We start from the raw sequence: 18,360 nt of genomic DNA, 5'->3' as shown, positions 1-18,360 counted from the left end.
ATTTTCTTTCTCTTCTTCTTCTTCTTCTTCTTCTTCTTCTTCTTCTTCTTCTTCTTCTTCTTCTTCTTCTTCTTCTTGTGTGTGTGTGTGTATGTGTGTGTGTGTTTAGTACACTCCTGGATTTTAAACACTTTTGGATAATGAGGATTTGCAAGATCATCGTCAAATCCTGCTAGTGACGGTATCTGGTGATGTCTGAGTACACAAAAGAATCGTTATAACAAATATGATTTTATGTGGGAAAATGGATCTAGATCTGAAGTACAATGAAGTCCTAAAAATCTTTATGCAAAGGTAACATTGGAGTAAAGATAGGCCCAGTTCTACCATATCTATAAAATTTGATTTTCTCCTAAGTTCCATGATGTATTGGTATTTTTTCTCGAATGTAAGAACATTGCTAATAGACACTGTAATAGCCTACACATAGGACCTCGGTTATATTTGGGGTGGTAATGTGTGTCCTAAAAGCAAAAATTCTACAGTTCCCATATTTTCTTATAAATGAAAGAAGTGGCCATATGAACTCATTCTGGCCAAAGAGATGTAAGTAAAAGCCCCTGCTTAGGCACCTAGGAAATGCTATTGTTTTCTTGTTAAATGAGAAAAGGATGGCAGATGTAATGACAAAGATGGTGCTGCCATCTTGGGCCATAAAGCAACAAACATGAAGACATAAAGTACAACTAATTGGAAGGAGTCTAATCACACTGTGAGTTTCTGTGCCAGCCCTGGAATGCCTTCCAGTGTCGTTTTTGTTGCATGGCAAAGATAAGCTTTTACTTGTTTAAGCCACTATTTCTTAAATATTATGTTATGGGCAGATAAATCTATTCAAAATTTACAAATTCCTCAGTGGATAAATTAGGGAATGACCCAATGTTAGTAACCTTTTATCCCCAAGAAAGAAAAAGTGTTTTTTTCTTTAAAAAACATCCTCAGCATCTGAGGGCAGTTATGAAAGAACATGAGTTGCTATGAGTGAGGTTTTGGAATAGTGACTGATATTCAGCATATTGACTATCATTATAGTAAATGAGTCCATATTCCAAGGAAAACCTCACTCTCTTCTTGGTATTTTAATCCAAGAGAAATTAGGTGAAGTGAATATTGGACTTTTCAGAAGGTTCCTAGTGGTGCTAATAGACAAGCTATTTTAAATTATAATTTAATTGTTTATATTTTACTTTGTTCAACAACTGCTTTAAAATGACTTGCAGTAGCTTTCTATACTATCAGATAGAGGTCCATATAATATTCTTCATCTTTTTCTTCATTTCTTTTTTTTTGTACTAGGGATTAAACCCATGGAAAAGAAGCCATTGAACCATATCCCCAGCCCTCCTTTTTTTTTTTTTTTTTTATTTTGAAACAGGATCTTGCTGAGTTGCTTAGGGCCTTGCTAAATTTCAGAGGCTGGCTTTGAACTTGTGATCCTCCTGCCTCAGCCTCCTGAGCTGCTGGGATTACAGGCATCCATCACCACATCTGTTCTCGATTCCCATAATAACATAAAGGAAACTGACACAATATCTGGAGCTAGACACGAATTCTGCAAATGAAAGAGGAGGATGTTCTTAAATTCCTTGAAGCAGGACCCACTTAGGTGGTACCAACCTTCAATTCCCGATGGAACAGCATATCTACAAAAGGAAAAGTGAAGGAATACACATGAGTCTGAAGTGCACCTTTTGAGGACCGCTGGCTGCTCACACCATTGCAGCCACTGAAAACCCTGCTGTGGTCAGTGTCCCATCTCTGGAGTCCTAGCTGCAGATTGTGCTGAAGTTTGCTTCTGCACTGGAAGCCCTCCTATTGCTGGCCACCTCACTCCTGGCACCTTCCTTAAACAAACCAGGCAGCCTACCAGGAGCCGGGTCTTCTGGTGGTTACTGCTCCCCGGGCTCAGCACCACCCTTTCACACAGGGGTCTTATCTCACCCTGGCTCTGTGTGACAGGTTCTCCTCTGTGCTGTGTATACATAGTCATCCTGTGTGACAAGAAGAGACCTCAGTCCATGGTCCGAATGTGGCAGACACTGGCCTGGGAGGATCTGCATAGGCGTGGCACCAACTCTTATGATAATCTGTAGGAGGTCATGGCTGATCTCCACTTCTGCAGAGACCAGAGGAAATTAAAAAGGAAGAACAGGATGCTGATGCAAAAGCTGTGATGGAGGAAGAATTTCTGGGTGAATGGATCACCCCAATTCTTGAGTTCACTGTTTCTCAACCCAAGGTCACAGATTGGTTTGAAAGCCAGCTGGTACAATTGTGTCTGTTGAGCAGTTTCTACCAAAGACTGGAACACCCTGCGGGACACCAGAGTCAAGTTTCTGACTTCTGGGCTGGCTACAGCTCCGAGGGCTCAGCCACTGAATGGGTGGAACATCCACTTTCTGGTCTCAAGTTGCTCCACCCCAGATATGTGAGCAAAATGAAAATTAGGCTGATTAGGTTGGCTGGAAATAAACACTAATTTCTTAAAAAAAAAAAAGGCTTAAATCAGAAATATATGCAGTAAAACAATAAAAGAATACATATATGTGTGGAGAGAGCTGGGCATGGTACTGCCTGTAGTCCCATCTACATGGGAGGCTAAAGCAGGAGGCTTACTTGAACAGAGAAGTTTGGGGCCACCCTGAGCAACACACAATTTCCATCATTTCTTAAAAATAAAATAAAATAGAATAAATAAAAATATGTTTTAGGAGAAATTAAAATAGGAAGTAAAGGGGGTGAAAAAAAATAGAGTCACAGTATGAGCATCCACAGCCCCCCCAAAACAGTGTGGGTAAATTATAAATTTAACTCAGAGATTCTGGTAACCACAGTGAAAAAGCAGTATCATTCAACAGTAGTAAGGTAGCTTATTAAATATGTTATATGCCAGGCCTTGCACTAAGGGCATAATCTTCAGAAAAGCAGGTTATGTTTTCTGTGCCCTGCAGATCAGGGAGGGAGAAAAGATACAAACTGAGTAATTGCACGCACTTAGTTTTTAATGTGGGCAAGAAGAAAATAAAATACATGTTCTTTAGGGGAAACAAAGCTTTCCTCGTCATGTCACTCTGGACACGATATCTTACATGGGGTACTTGCACCCCAAGCCTGGTGGTCAAATGTGGTCATGAAGCTGTCACTCTCTGGTTCTGTTCCAGGGGAGCCACTTCCTTCTCTACTATCAGGTTCTTGTTTTTTTTTTTTTTTGATAAAATGCGACTATCAGCTTTTCCCTATCTGGAAGTCTGTTCTAATCATTTCTTTAACTGTTAAACTTTTAGACATTCCTATATATTATGTGAAATGTCAGGACATTTCATAAAAACAACTGTACAACATTTGTAGATTGGTTGTAGTGCAGGTTTTGTTGACACAGAGTAAAACAAATCCCTTTGTTCAGAGTTAATTTATTTATTTTTATAATCCTTTTTGGTCAAGTTTCTAAAAAATACATTCTGAAAGAAAGAAGGGCTTTCCTAGGCCAGAGAGGCTGGCCATTCTGCCTGAGACGGACCTAGTGGAATTTAATCTATATCATTTATCTGGTATCATCAAGAGTGAAGTATTATACATATTTTCCAGATAAACCAAGTTGACTTCATCAAGTGCCAGGATTTCACATTTGTTTAGTAATGGAAAGAGAAGACATGCCTACGATGCCTTTCTGAGTGATACAAAAACCATAATTGATATCTGATAATAATATAATTCTGACTTTGAGTGCTTCTTGCCTTAAGGTCGAGCTCAACTTTCTTTCTCTCACTGCTACTGTCTGTGACTATTAACGTTTCTTTATAGTTTGCTGCTACTTTTAGCTTAAGACTTTGAAACAACCATATTTTTTAGAATTGCTTGTAAAATAAGATCTGTCAGGCTGTGAGTGAGGGATCTGGCTTTGTGACAAGTTATTTTCCTTTGAAAGTTCTAAGACACTCCTTCCTTATTTCTAAACTTAAGATTATCTTCCAAAAGGATAGAGCTTCTAGAAGTCATATTGCCAGGTAAGAGGGTTACAATGATCTCATGTCAGAATATGTTTGAGAGTGAGCTTAAAGGTTAGTTGTACTTTGTGTGATGTGTGTACATTGTTGGCTCATGGTGCTGAACTTCAGTAAGCAAACCTTGGTTTACAATAAAGTATGCAAAGGTGTCAGCCAAAGCCATACACTGCACAAGATCATGGACAACCAACCAAATTGGGAATATTTATGAAGCCCTACAGTTATGCAAAAGGCTTGGTGTTGGTTGTGACTGGAGGTATTTTTGTCATCAGCTAGTACTGACTTGTAGTTTTTTTTGGGGGGGAGGGGCGTTCTGAATGAAAGGGAAATAGCTATCAAGATTCAATGTGGGTCTGGGGTTGTGGCCCAGCAGTAGAGCACCTGGCATGTGTGAGGCACTGGGTTTGATCCTAAGCACCACAGAAAAATAAATAAATTAAATTAAGGTCTTGTGACCATCTGCAAATTAAAAAAAAAAAAGATTCAATGCAACTTAGATGATTTTAGTTTGGCCATATATATACCATAACTAATTATGGTATACTATTGCAAAACTAGTACAGCATTTACTTGATCATAATTACTAAAGTATTTGAAATGGACTAACCTGAAAGTTATGATGTAACTAATTGGTAGAATGAGGAGGGTAAAGGATGTTCAAGAACGCCAGTATTCTCCTCTGCCACAAGAAGTCAGCAGTGCCATGGATGAACAGGAGACATTACAGTAGGTGAGATGAGCCAGGCACAGAGACACAAACACCATATATTCTCACTCATATGCAGAAGCTAAGTGAATTGATCTCGGCTCTAGAGAATAGAATACTGGTTACCAGTAACTTGCAAGGGTAGGAGGAAGAGAGAAAAGAGAAAAGTTGATTATTGGGTACAAAAGATAAGAGGAACAATTTCTAGCATTCTATAGCAGAGAGGGGTGACTACAATTTATTGTATGCTTCAAAATAGCTAGAAAAAGGATTTTGAATGTTCCTCACACAAATAATTGATATATAGGTAAGGTTATGGACATGTTAATTACCCTGATTTGATCCTTAACATATTGTATAAGTGTAATGAAAAATCACCCAGAAATATATTCAATGATTATGTCTCAATTTAAAAATTGGAAAAAGAAGTTGATAGATAATGTCTAAAATTGATGAATCAAGAGGAAATGGTTAACTATTATGTTATGTAAAGGTCTGGAGTAAATTAGGGAGAAAAAAAAATCACTCAGAGATGAATGCGGATGCATCTGGGTGGGATGGGAAAGGCACACTTTAGACTATTTGACTTTTGAACTTTGATAAATTTGTAAGCTAAAACATTAATTAAAAATTATGTTTTGAACAGAACAAAAAAAGGGATTGAAGAGCAAAAGATCAAGAGGGAATGATTCCTTGGAAGCGGCAGTTGACAAAGCAAATTACAGAATATACTCAGTGAGAATCAGATGAAACACGGGAGATAAAAGGCTCGGGACCAAGAGGTCCCAGGGAGGCATTCAGAGGAGAAAGGCTGCAACCAGGAAGTCCACACACTCACAGCTGCTTCCGGGCCCGGTGCTCCCCCAGTAACAAAGCCACCTCTGTCTGGGAAAACCACAGCCAGTAAGGCAGGGAGCAGAAAGCCTTTAATTGGAGTAGAGAACAAGTGGCCCCGTGAACTCCAAATGCCTCCAGAGCAGGCCGGGACATGCTTTTCCTTTTCTCCAGCCTGGCCACTAATCCATGGCCTGTTCTCCAGGGCTCTCAACAGGCATTGTAGGTCTTTTGCCTTCTCCCCCTGCTCAGGGGTCCTGGGCCATTGTATCGTTTTGCCCCTTGCTGTTCCATCCTGAGCATCCTGTGGAACAGTGTTGCTTGTTCTTCATCAAGATGTTCCTATCTGGGTCCCAAATCTTCAGAACCACTGAGGCGACTGGCCAACTAATTAGTAATCCCACAATAAAAAACGATGGTAACTAAATGCTGACAGCCACATACATTAACCCTCCCTATTAGCATTTCCAATTTATTAGTGGCCTTCAGAGCTTCAACTGAAAGAAACTGTTTATCTGGGAAGCCAGCATCCAGAAGGTAGGGACTGCAAGTGGGACTTCCTTGACTTCCCTGTCAAAATCATCAGTGCATAAGCCAGCTTCAATGCCCCCAGTTAAAGCCTTGTTATTTTGCTTTCTTTGGTGGGGAGCAGTGTCTGCAATTCAGGATTTGAATGCTCTCTCTGTAACTCTCCAACGTGCCCCTCCTTCACTTTCTAAGTGAAGGCTTTTTGGTATGGCTCTTGCCCCACTTACACCTTCTCTCCCTCAGCATTTGGAGAATTCAGCCTAATCCTCAGAGCTTTGAGCTTGTTCATAGGTAAATTTTCCAAAGACAGGTTACATGCATGCCCTTTGTCCTTCTGGATTGGGTCGTGACCTCCCTGAGACTGACATCCTGTTGTCCAGTGGTGTGATGGCATCCTTTATCATCTACACACGCCCTCATTAACTGGTTTCTCAGTCTTGACTAAAATGGGAGTAGGGCCCTTTGGCTAGGAAACTTGTTCCAGTCATGAGATGAAGTGCTGATAGGAAAGGAAGATTTCAGTTTCTGCCAATTCAGCAGAGAGCTAGAGAGAGAGGGAGGAGGCAGCCCAAGGAGGTCAGGGCACAGATGCCCAGCGACAGTGGGTTTCTCCAATGTGGAGACCACATTGGTTTTCCGGGAGGTCAGGCACTTACATGGAATTTTGGTGACTCAGTCATTTTAAAATAGCCTTCTTTGCTTTGACTCCCCAGGCTGGGCTCAGCAGAGGTGCAAAGTATTGGGAAATGACTTGTTATACCTGTAATTCTCAAAATCTCCTGGCTGACACAGAGCAGAGTTGTTATGACACTGTGAACAAATTTATTTAAATACTTTTTGACTTGTGTTTTGTTTTGCTTATTGGCTTCAAAATACCAGAGAGGATAAAGGGCTCTTCAGATGGACCCAGGAAGAAGAATAGTTAGATGACGTATTGAGCAAATTAGAAATAGTTAGGAATGAACTATGGAAACAGCTATGGAGTTTGTTTTTTAAACACTAAAAATAAGCCCTATTATATTTTAAAATATAGAAACATGAAACATGTTTTTTTTTATTATGTAAAGTACAGAATAACCAAATGAAGAAAATAAAAATGCTCATGTTAAAGGGTAATATTTGATTGTTTTTTTTGTTTTTTCTTGGCCTTTTCTTCTTTTGGAACTGGAGCTTGAACCCAGGGCTTGTGAATTTGAGGCAAAAATGCTTGCTGCTGAGTTACAGTCCAGTCCTAAAGGGTAAAGTGTGAAAGATTAGAGGAAACATGTTTACTATTGTCAGACTTTTATATTTAAAGGTATCTGTGTAATATACTATACAAAATAATACATACACACATTTTAAAACCTAATGGGGCTCATACAGTTCATATTTTTGTGAATTGGTTTTCTACTTATTATATTCTAGCCACCTTTCCACACCAATAGATATTATCATTTCTAAAGTTTGAAGAACATTCTGTTGTGTGCCTACATTCAACTGACTCTCTAACTGAAAGGTTGTGTCTAATTTTTCATTATTGCAATATAACATTGTGTATATTAAAATTTCAAGTTTTTACGATCATGCTAAATATTATGCTCATTATTTTTTATTGCTATTCAGAGTCATCAAGAAACGTTTAGCCCTCGTTGGCAAGAAAGGCATAGGCCAAAAGAACTAAAAGAGCAGCTAGGTTCAAGCTGGAAGAGGTGAACTAAAGCTGCAGAAAAGAGTTGGGTATCCTGTCAATAGAAGAATAAACAATTAAATGTTTAAGAAAAATATTTTTACTAATTTAAAAAACGAACACTGAGATTTGGAAACCCATCCCTTCTACAGTTTATTTCATAGACTTTAGAGGCGACAGAAACAATCCTGAATATTCTGAAAGTAGAAAGCGCAGGCGAGGGTGTGTTTTCTCGTTCCTTTCCATGTCTGGGGTGACATGCTGAATGCTGCGTCTATTATTTCAGTTATCTTCTGATCCTCCACAAGTGGCAGCTTCCAGGCAAGCAAGAAGGGGCGTGGGAAAAACTTGAAACTCTAAAACTTAAAGCGACACATGTACATTTATTTTAAAAAGAGAAACAACAACAAACATGGGTTGATTGTTCTCCAACTAGGTTCAGTCCAGAGAGCTCTGTGTCTGCATTGTCCCCTGAAACACAATAATATGTTTATTTGAATATCCTATGGAGACAACTTGATCTATGGTGATAGTCATACACATTGAAATACTTAGTATTTTAATTAAACTTCTTTGCTATTTAAAAATAGGTACAAATGAGAGCTGAGCTTGTGGCTCAGTGGCAGAGCGCTTGCCTAGCACATGTGAGGCACTGGGTTTGATCCTCAGCACCACATAAAAATAAGTAAATTAAATAAAGCTACTAAAAATTATTACTAAAAATTTTTTTAAAAATGAACTAGAAATTTAAAACAAAGGAATACTATGGATAGAGAATTGGATGGAGGTAGGGAAGTAGTATAACAGTAAAGAAAAAAAGAGTAGAAGAGGTATGAATTACATATTTTTCACTGAATTTGCTATTTTGTATAAAAGCTTCTTTCTTAAGATAATAAAGCAGACACTATTAGGAGATATTTTCAGCAACTTACATATTGAATTTGATAAGAACTTTCCTCTTAAGAGTACAAAAAAAAAATGGGTTGGAGGAGTCACCTAAAGTTAGAACTAAATATCCAACAAAATATTTTAATATGATTATTAAGAAGACTTGGGGTGGGGGGCTGGGGATGTAGCTTAGTTGGTAGAGTGCCTGCCTCTCATGCTCAAGGTCCTGGGTTCAACACTCAGCACCTCCAAAAAATTTTAAAAAGAGGACTTTAGCTATCAGTTTGGTCAGTTATAAAGTTGCTTGGATTTTTGCATGAGCACACACAGACATACCCAACATTTAGATGAAGAGCTGAAAAAAGAAATTACTATAGAAATTATGAATGAAATATTTTATTAATTAAAATGAAAGAATTTAAAGGAATTAATTCACCATACAATTGTCCAAAGATGAACTTTCAAAAAGAGAAAAGATCAAGTGACATTTGAAAAGTCGCAAGAACTTTTGTTTAGCTGTAGATGCCATGCAACGTAAGGGATATTTTGGGTATATTTTAATATTTATATTTCAATATTTTGAGTATATTTTTCTCAAAGGACTTCCACATTTACAAGAAATGTTGTAAATTTGTGGCTTAAGATTATGGTGTATGTATGTTTTTGAGTCTTTTATATCTGTCAAAGAAGAGTTTAAGCTATATTTTAAAAAATATTTTTTAATCATGATGGGTGATGCTCCAACTGTGTCAGGTTGAAATCTGAAGTTATTGGAATTTAAAAGTAAGTGTCTTTTCTTCTTATGTGCTATATGTTGAAAAGGTTTTGTGTTCAGTTTGCTGATGCAGACTCTATGAAAGTGTTATGATAGAGTTGTTAAAATCTTTTGATATGTATGTGCAAATGCTATGAATCATCAGTAGTTTATGAAACTGTTGAAAGAAATAAAAAAAACAACGAATTTAATGATCTTGTGTTCTTTGCCAATGATCATTGGTTGAGTTGTGGAAGATCTTTATAGATTTACTGTACTATTAACTCTGATTTTCTTGAAACAAAAAAGAATGCTTGTCAAACATTCGATTATCAATGATAAACATGGAAGTGGGATTTACATTTTGTCACCGATATCATACAGCATACAAATGAGCTTAAATTTGAAGCTACAGGAAAGGGAAAATTTTATTTGTGATCTAGCTGGACAATTTTTGAAATGGAAATTTTTATAATACAGTAATAATAATGATTTTATGCATTTTTAATAAAGTTACTCAAATTTAGAATATTTTCATGAAAAGTGGTTACTGAAAATATGACGAAATTTGAATACTGTTGATATCAAAATTTAGTATTATATTTTAACTTATTAAGTGCTTTTAAGTTTTGATGCTAATAATTGAGTGAACCCAAAAGAGAGTGAGTTTATTTATTTGAATAGATATAATTTTGAAACTGTTATACTTTTACATTAAAGTCAAAACAAATAGTCTTTCAAAAAGAACTGGTTTTGTTGAAGTGGATGGAAATATTAAAGGTAAATGATTTTTGGATTGTGGATTCAATAACTGGAAGCTTTTAAGTGTGGCTGAAACAACATAGGTTTATCTTTAAAATTTTTTTTTAGTTGTAGATGGATACAATATGTTTATTTAGTTTATTTATTTATTTTTATGTAGTGCTGAGGATCAAACCCAGTGCCTCAATGTGCAAGGCAAGCGCTCTACTTCTGAATCACAACCCCAGCCCTTAGGTTTATCGTTTAGCTGTGAATTTTATGAAATCTAAATCAGATTACAACTTTTTTGAGTATATAAATTGAGATATTTTGTATATTAAAATCCACACTGGATTTTGCAGACTTAGTTCAAATAAAAGATTGTAAGGTATCTCAGTAATTTTTTATGTTGATTTGCATGTTGAAATTATAATATTTTAGACATAGGGTTAAATAAAATATATTAAAGTTTATTTCACCTACCTTTTTTACTTTTTTGATGGGATAACTAACAAATTTAAAATTCTATATGTAGCTCAGATTATATACATATTTTTTTGCACAGTCCCAACATTATCGATTTCTGGTTATATATTAAATCTTCTGGATCAACGTCAATTGCTGGGTAATGCCAAGGTTCCTGTTGGTCACTGATCAACTCACATCCTCTCCCTGTTGTAAGCTAGGGCATCTCTTTGCGAGATGTCTGGTCAGAGTTCAACCTTTTGTCTAACCACAGAACTGAATTGCTCTGAAAGTTTAGTCTGTCTGTGGAGGAACTGGACTAGTGATTTTGGGGAAGTTATCATTCACTTCATTCAACCGAGGTAAACTCTGACTAAGAGAATAATCAGAAATTAGACCCTGTAGGATTATGTCAGTCAGTATGGATATTCTCACCTGTGCTTGAAAACAAATGGACCCATAGTGCCACAGCCTTGAGGACATAAGACAACAGCTGGGCTCATTGTTTCTGAAAGAGAACAGAAACCCACTAGATCAATACATTCCTGAACCTGGTTAAGGAGAGGTTGCCACTGACTATAATTTGGTGAAAAAACAATCTAGAAATTTCTAACTCTCTTAGCTACCTGTCCCATGCTCTTTTTGGTGTCTGGATTCATACCAGATTCAGGATATTTGTGGTACTGATGTCTTGCAGAGAGCAATTACTGGACTTAAGTCAGAGGTTCAGGTGAGAGGTCCTGAATTGTTGTTCAAATATATGCCTTTGGGTTCATTAAATGGTCTTTCAATTTTCTAATGTGAATTAGATCAATTGATCCCTAAGAAGCCTTCTAGAACCAAGGTTTTGTGTTTCTAAGTTGTTGTGGCATTAACTAAGAGTCAAATCTCAAACTATGAAAAACTCACTTAAAATGTCAACTCCGTTTTAAGAATGGGATTTGAAAGCCATTGTTTTCTTCCTTCTTTATCAGAGCAAAACCTGTGAAATGATATAATCGTTCAATTTTCTACTTATAGGGAGTTACTATTATATTATTTTATAATAGCTGCTTGAACCAGGTGCAGTGGCTCATCTCTGTAATCCCAGTGACTGGGGAGGCTGAGGCAGGAGAATTGCAAGTTTGAGGCCAGCCTCAGAAACTTAGCAAGACCATGTCTCAAAATAAAATTAGAAGGGCTGGAGTACAACTCAGTCAAGTTGTCCTGGGTTCAATCCCCAATACCACATGCACACACATTCCCACTCTGTCTCTCTCAAGAGTGCTTGATGTTTTTCCCTTATCAAAAATAAAGTAGCAAGAAGGAAGATTTAGAAAGGCTTTTGCATTTCTACTTGCTTTTTATTTGTAAGTGTGGGATCCTAAATATGAAAGGATGTGTATAAATGGCATTATGGAGAAAATGACCAAGGAGTCATTTTCTTTTTCTCACTCACTTGATAATGCCGTCAAATATTAGTTTGAACTAACTTTTAGTGGTGTTAGAAGTGGAAACTAGCTCTCCAGGGTAGATAATTTTTATGCTAATCTTCTGCACCTCAATGTACACAATTATTATAGGGCATGTGGATGATCCATTCACTGAATGAAGAAAAATTATTCCAAATGATTATTGATGAGTTAATCAAGATAACCATGTCAACTTTCTTTATCCATTAGTGGTAACATCTAACGTATTCCACAATCATAATAAAAGAGCCAAATGCTAATGGGCGAGGTAATCAGACCTTAATGAAGAACAGTGAAAAATCTGCTTTTAAAAATAGTTCATAGTTTTCATAATCACTAAAGTGGTCAGTGAGTCCCAGGATTCTTCATATTTCATAATGTGCCATTGCAACTTTTTTCCTTCATTTCAAAAATAGGTGAATTTTCCTAATGTAAGAAAGAATCAAAATAAATGGAGAGGGATTCCTTTTTAAATGAATGCACATTTAACCAAGCTATTCACATTGTACTGATGATTTAAAATGGGAGAAATCCTGTCAATTTCAAAACTCAAAATTATTCTTTAATGCTCTCCCCCACCATCTTCATCGTTCCACTTGACTTCGGTAATTTTATTAATATGAATACAATATAAGCTCAGATGAGTCTGGACTTGCAACTCTCCACAGACATACTCTCTGCTTGGTGACTGAGTGACCCAATCAGGTTCTTTGGGCACCTGAATGTGAAATAGGAGACACTAGAAAGATACAGAGGAAAAGCTGTGGACAGAATCCGCTGGGTAGCAAAAGTCCTCAGTAAACAAAAGGCAAGAAGTGGATATGGGATAGGCAGACCATAGCAAGTAGCAGAAGCCAATCTTCACATTAAGCCATGAGATCTGTGTCACTTTCTGATGGTACTACTCCCAGAGCTGCCATTGGGTTAGTAGAATGATTGATGAGAATGATGATGAGACCTACTCTGGCCTCTTTAGAGAACTCCCTTTCTATGTGGGGCTTGGTTATGCTGGTGGTTATTTAAAATGTTGTCTGTGATTCTCTAAGGGCTCCCAGGAAGCTGTTCAGGAGCATCCATAAGGGAAGGTGGAGGCAGGGACACCTAAGGTACAGAACACTCCCTGGCTCCCAGGAGAACTATTCTTTGTTTATATTTTCTCCAATAAAATTTCACCAGAAGGTACAGTTCCACTGCAGTTAAAAAATTTAAAAGTATTTCCTTTTGAGGATTTGCAATTTGCATGTTAAAGAAGATCCACTCTAATTTTTGTTGAATATTATCATAAAATATGAGACTAATAGACTTTGTCCTCTTTTCTGGATGCTTTTCTCTCATCCCAGTGCATTTTTATAAAGAAACTAACATTTTATGATGAAATGTGAATTACATACCTCTACTATTTTGTCATTTTGTTCCACTAGATGACTTTTAAAATGACTCTTTCTCATTGATTCTTCAATGTGATCGGGCAGTAGTGCACTGGAGCTGATGATGAGAACCACCTACAAAGTTTGGCAAATTGCACTTTCCTTACCTGCTGTCTATTCTTATGAGGCTGGTTCCTGAGGATATCTATATTTATAAAAGCTCCCCAGATAATTCTGATTGTGTATCAAGTTTCAGCACTATTAGGTTAGACCAAGAAGTTACCTTGGTCCGTAGGGAGGGGTTGGGAGAGAAACAGGGCAGGTAAATAGGATTGTAAGAGGAGCAATGGAAAAATTCTCCTGAATCACAATTTGATCTAGAATTGGATATGGGAGCATCAATTAAGTAGAAGTATCGCTATTCTACATCCTTAAGGCTGATAGTTTATGGGTTAAATTGAAAAACAAGAATAACAAAAAAGATTAACTACGAGGTTAATTTGCTTGATTACAGTGATCAGTTCAATTGTATGCCTTGAATATATGTAATTTTAAAATCAATTATCCCTCAATAAAGCTGCAAAAATCAAGAGTGAGGAATAATAATACTATGCCCGTGCACTTTGATTATTCTATCTGAGCCTGATGTGCATAACCACACACTCAGAGCATCTTTTTGCAGGCCTTTTCTTTGCCTGTTTGTCTTTGCCACCAGAGTTTCCTGTCATCTTCCTTCCACAAACCACACTTAAAATTCTTAATCTGCTTTTTCAAGTTTCTTTATCCTTAAAGTAGATTCTTTAAGGGATTTAAAAACATTTTCAAAGCTGTCGAATCAAAACCGAATTCTTCTAGACTCTATAATTTTATGAAAAACTTCATTTTACACTTATCCTACCCACACCAGATTCAAAGGCAATTCAAACATTCCACTAAGTTTTTATAGAAATAATTTTCTTCTTATACTCATATTGAACTTACTTTGGCTTATGTAACACCTGATTGAATAGCATAAGTAAAGGAACACACAGAACCAGCATAAATAGAGTTGGAAATGAATTGACACTTGGTGAGCAGACAGCTTAACTCGAAGTGCATACTGCAGAGTTGTCAAGTTGCAAGCATCCAGCATGTTCTGGTCATCAACCAGGGTGGGCTGTAGAGGGACTGGAGAGAACTGGGTAAGCCGGTGAGTTGGTTAAGTGAAGTTTGGTTAAGAAAATTTCCATTGTATTTTAGTTTGTAGACACATAGAACAGGGTTTTAGAAGGTTAAAGTTAAATCATCAGCAGATTATATTATTTATTTACAAAATATGCTAATTTTCAAGGTATCAAGTTCTACTTTTGATAACGTTAATTTCATTATAGATAGATGGATAGATTTTTTTTTTTTCCTAGCAGAGCTGTGGTAACAGCCAAACTGGACACAAAGATTTCTTTCTTTTTGTTGTGTCTTAACCAGAGTTTTGTTTTATTATAATGAAAATATGCCCTCCACAACCTTACGTAGTCAAGTCTCAGAAGTCAGAGAGTGGGAGAGAGCCAATCTGAGGTTGTAAAATAAATGGATTTTTAAAGCAAAGAAATGCTGTTTTATTACTTTAAAGTGCATGGGATAGCCTACACTAGCCTTACATTTTTGTTTGTAACAGATAATTCCAATGACCTTTGGTCATATTCCAATTGTTGGTGTAAGCAGTTATTGTGTGTAAAGAGTAAATCTTACATGTAACATGCAATAAATATTTACTGAATGAATGGCTGCCATACATGAATGCTTTTAGAGAACTGAAAATTGTTTTAATTCTTCCCTTTTGTAATTAAAAAATGTTAATTTTCTTGCTAAATCTTTACAATTTAAAAAAGCGATTTCCTGAACTACATTAGGGTTTTGGCCCTGCCGGTTCATGACATTATGCCACATAGTGGGTAAGAGCATGGATTCTGGAGTCAAATAGTTCACATCCCAATTCTTTCACTTATTTGTTTGGAATATTGGGCAATTGAACTAGACCTCAGTTTTCTCATCTGAATATGGGCATAATAACAATTCCTGTCTCAGAGTTGTTATGAGAATGAAATGTAATACAGAATATTTGTTAATAATAGATAATACCATATATTGAAAATACTATTCTTTCTCCACTGAATTGTCTTTTTGTCTTTGGCAAAAGTTATTTGTTCATATACAATGGATGTATTTTTAGACTTCAATTCTATTCTACTGACATGTCTGTCTTTATGGCGATACCACACTGTCTTCATTACTATAGTTTTATAGTAAGGTTTTTTTTTTTTTTGATATCCAGAGTTTTGTGCGTGCTAGGTAAGCACTTGACCATTGAGATCCCCTGCTCCCCTTTTGTTTTTAATTTTATTTTGGGACTGGGTCTTGCTGAGTTTCCCAGGCTATCTTTGAATCTGTGATCCTCTTATTTTGGCCTGAGTAGCTGGAATTATAGGAGTGCACCATCATACCTGTCAATAGTAAGTCTTGAGATCAGTAGTGTTAGTTGGCTAACTATTCTTTTCCAAACTTGTGTTGGCTATTCTAGATTCTCTGAATTTTCATATGGATTTTAAAATCAGCTGGTCAACTTCTAATAAAATTTTTTTTGAGATTTTAATTGTGTTTACATTGCATTTATGGGTCAGTTTAGACAAATTGAATCTCAACAATATTGAGACTTCTGACCAATGAACAATGTGTATTCTTTCATTTTTGTCTTCTTTATTTTCTCTCAGCAATGATTTACAGTTTTATTATGCAGGTATTGCAAACCCTTATCAGATTTGACCCTAAACATTTTATATTTTAATACTATTATATATAATATTAGGTTTGTTAAATATAATTTTTAATTGTTCATTGCCAGTTTATAGCAATTGCTTTTTACATGTGAATCATATTTTCTATAACCTTGTAAAACTTACTCTTTGATTCCTTTAGCTTTTCCACATATGTGATAATGTCACTGTTCATTAGTATAGTTTACTTCTTCATTTCTGATCTAGCTGTCTTTTATCTCTTTTTCTTGCATTATTGCTCTGTCTAGAACCTCCAATGCAATGTTGTAAGTAGAAATAATATGAACATCCTTGATTTGTTCCTGATTTCAGCAGGGAAGTGTTCAGTCTTTGACTATTCAGTATTTTAGCTATAGATTTTCATAAATGCCCTTTATAGAGTTAGGGAAGTTCCCTCCTATCCCTAGTTTTTAAAATTAGAAATGTATATTGAATTCTGTTAAATGATTTTTTTTTGCATCTATTGAGGTTATCATAAGGTTTACCTTTTTTACTTTGTTGATATGCTAAATTAAAAGGGATTGATTTTTGAATAGTAAACCAACTTTGAGTTCCTGGGATAAATTCAAATTTAGTCATGATATTCGAACTTTTATACATAGCATTATAGTCAATTTGCTAAAATCACATTTGGAACTTTTGCATCTATGTTCCTGAAGAATTTGGACATATAGCATTTTTTTTTGCAATGTTTTGTGAGTTTTGGTATCAAGGTAATGCTGATATTATAGGATAAGTTAAGAAATATTGCATTCTTCTCAATTTTCTGGAAGAGTTTATGCAGAATTGATATTATTTCCTTCTTAAATGTTTGATAGAATTCAAAAGTGAAATCAACTGTACCTGGAGCTTTTTTCTATGTGAACTATAAATTTAATTTTAAAATAAATTTAGGTGTATTCAGATTATCTTAAAAAAATAAGTTGTGGTAGTTTGCATATTTCAAGGAATTTGGGCATTTTATCTATGGGGTTGAATTTATAGGCATAATGTTGTTCATAATGTTCCCTTATTATACTTTTTAATTAAATAATTTATTTATTTTAAATTATTATACATAGTGGCAGAATGCAGTTCATTTCATATTACATATATAGAGCACAGTTTTTCAAGTCACTGATTGTACACAAAGTATTTTCACACCATTCATGTCTTCATACATGTACTTAGGGTAATGATGTCTAATTCATTCCACCATCATTCCCACCCCCTTGCCCCTCCTTCTCCCTCCCTCCCCTTTGCCCTATCTAAAGTTTCCTTATTATACTTTTAATGCTCATATTATCTATAGAATTAATGTTTCTGATTCCTCACATTGATAATTTATGTTTTCTTTCTTTTTTTCTTATCAGTTGTGCTAGAAATTTATTGATTTTATTGATGTTTTTCAAAGAACCAGCTTTTAGATTCATTGGTTTTGTTTTATTTTTCTACTTCATTAATTTCTGCTCTGATCATTAGTATTTCCTTTCTTCTGCTTAATTTAGGTTTAATTTGTTATTAGGTGCATAAATGTTTAGCACTGTTATATTCTCTGAATGAATTGACCTCATTGTAATTATAAAAGACCTTTAGCTTTGGTAATATTCTTTGATCTGAAGTCTATGTTGTCTGATATGAATATAGTCATTCTAGTTTTCTTTCTTTTTTATTTTTTTTATTGGTTGTTCAAAACATTACAAAGCTCTTGACATATCATATTTCATACATTAGATTCAAGTGGGTTATGAACTCCCATTTTTACCCCAAATACAGATTGCAGAATCACATCGGTTACACATCCACATTTTTACATAGTGCCCTATTAGTAACTGTTTTATTCTGCTACCTTTCCTATCCTCTACTATCCCCCCTCGCCTCCCCTCCCATCTTCTCCCTCTACCCCATCTACTGTAATTCATTTCTCTCCTTGTTTATTTTCCCATTCCCCTCACAACCTCTTATATGTAATTTTGTATAACAATGAGGGTCTCCCTCATTTCCATGCAATTTCCCTTTTCTCTACCTTTCCCTCCTACCTCATGTCTCTGTTTAATGTTAATCTTTTCTTCCTGCTCTTCCTCCCTGCTCTGTTCTTAGTTGCTCTCATTATATCAAAGAAGACATTTGGTATTTGTTTTTTAGGGATTGACTAGCTCCACTA

The sequence above is a fragment of the Callospermophilus lateralis genome, chromosome 15 (assembly GCF_048772815.1).
Source record: "Callospermophilus lateralis isolate mCalLat2 chromosome 15, mCalLat2.hap1, whole genome shotgun sequence".
Classification (NCBI taxonomy): domain Eukaryota; kingdom Metazoa; phylum Chordata; class Mammalia; order Rodentia; family Sciuridae; genus Callospermophilus; species Callospermophilus lateralis.
The sequence above is the reverse complement of the archived record's forward strand: the minus strand, read 5'-3'. Positions refer to the sequence as shown.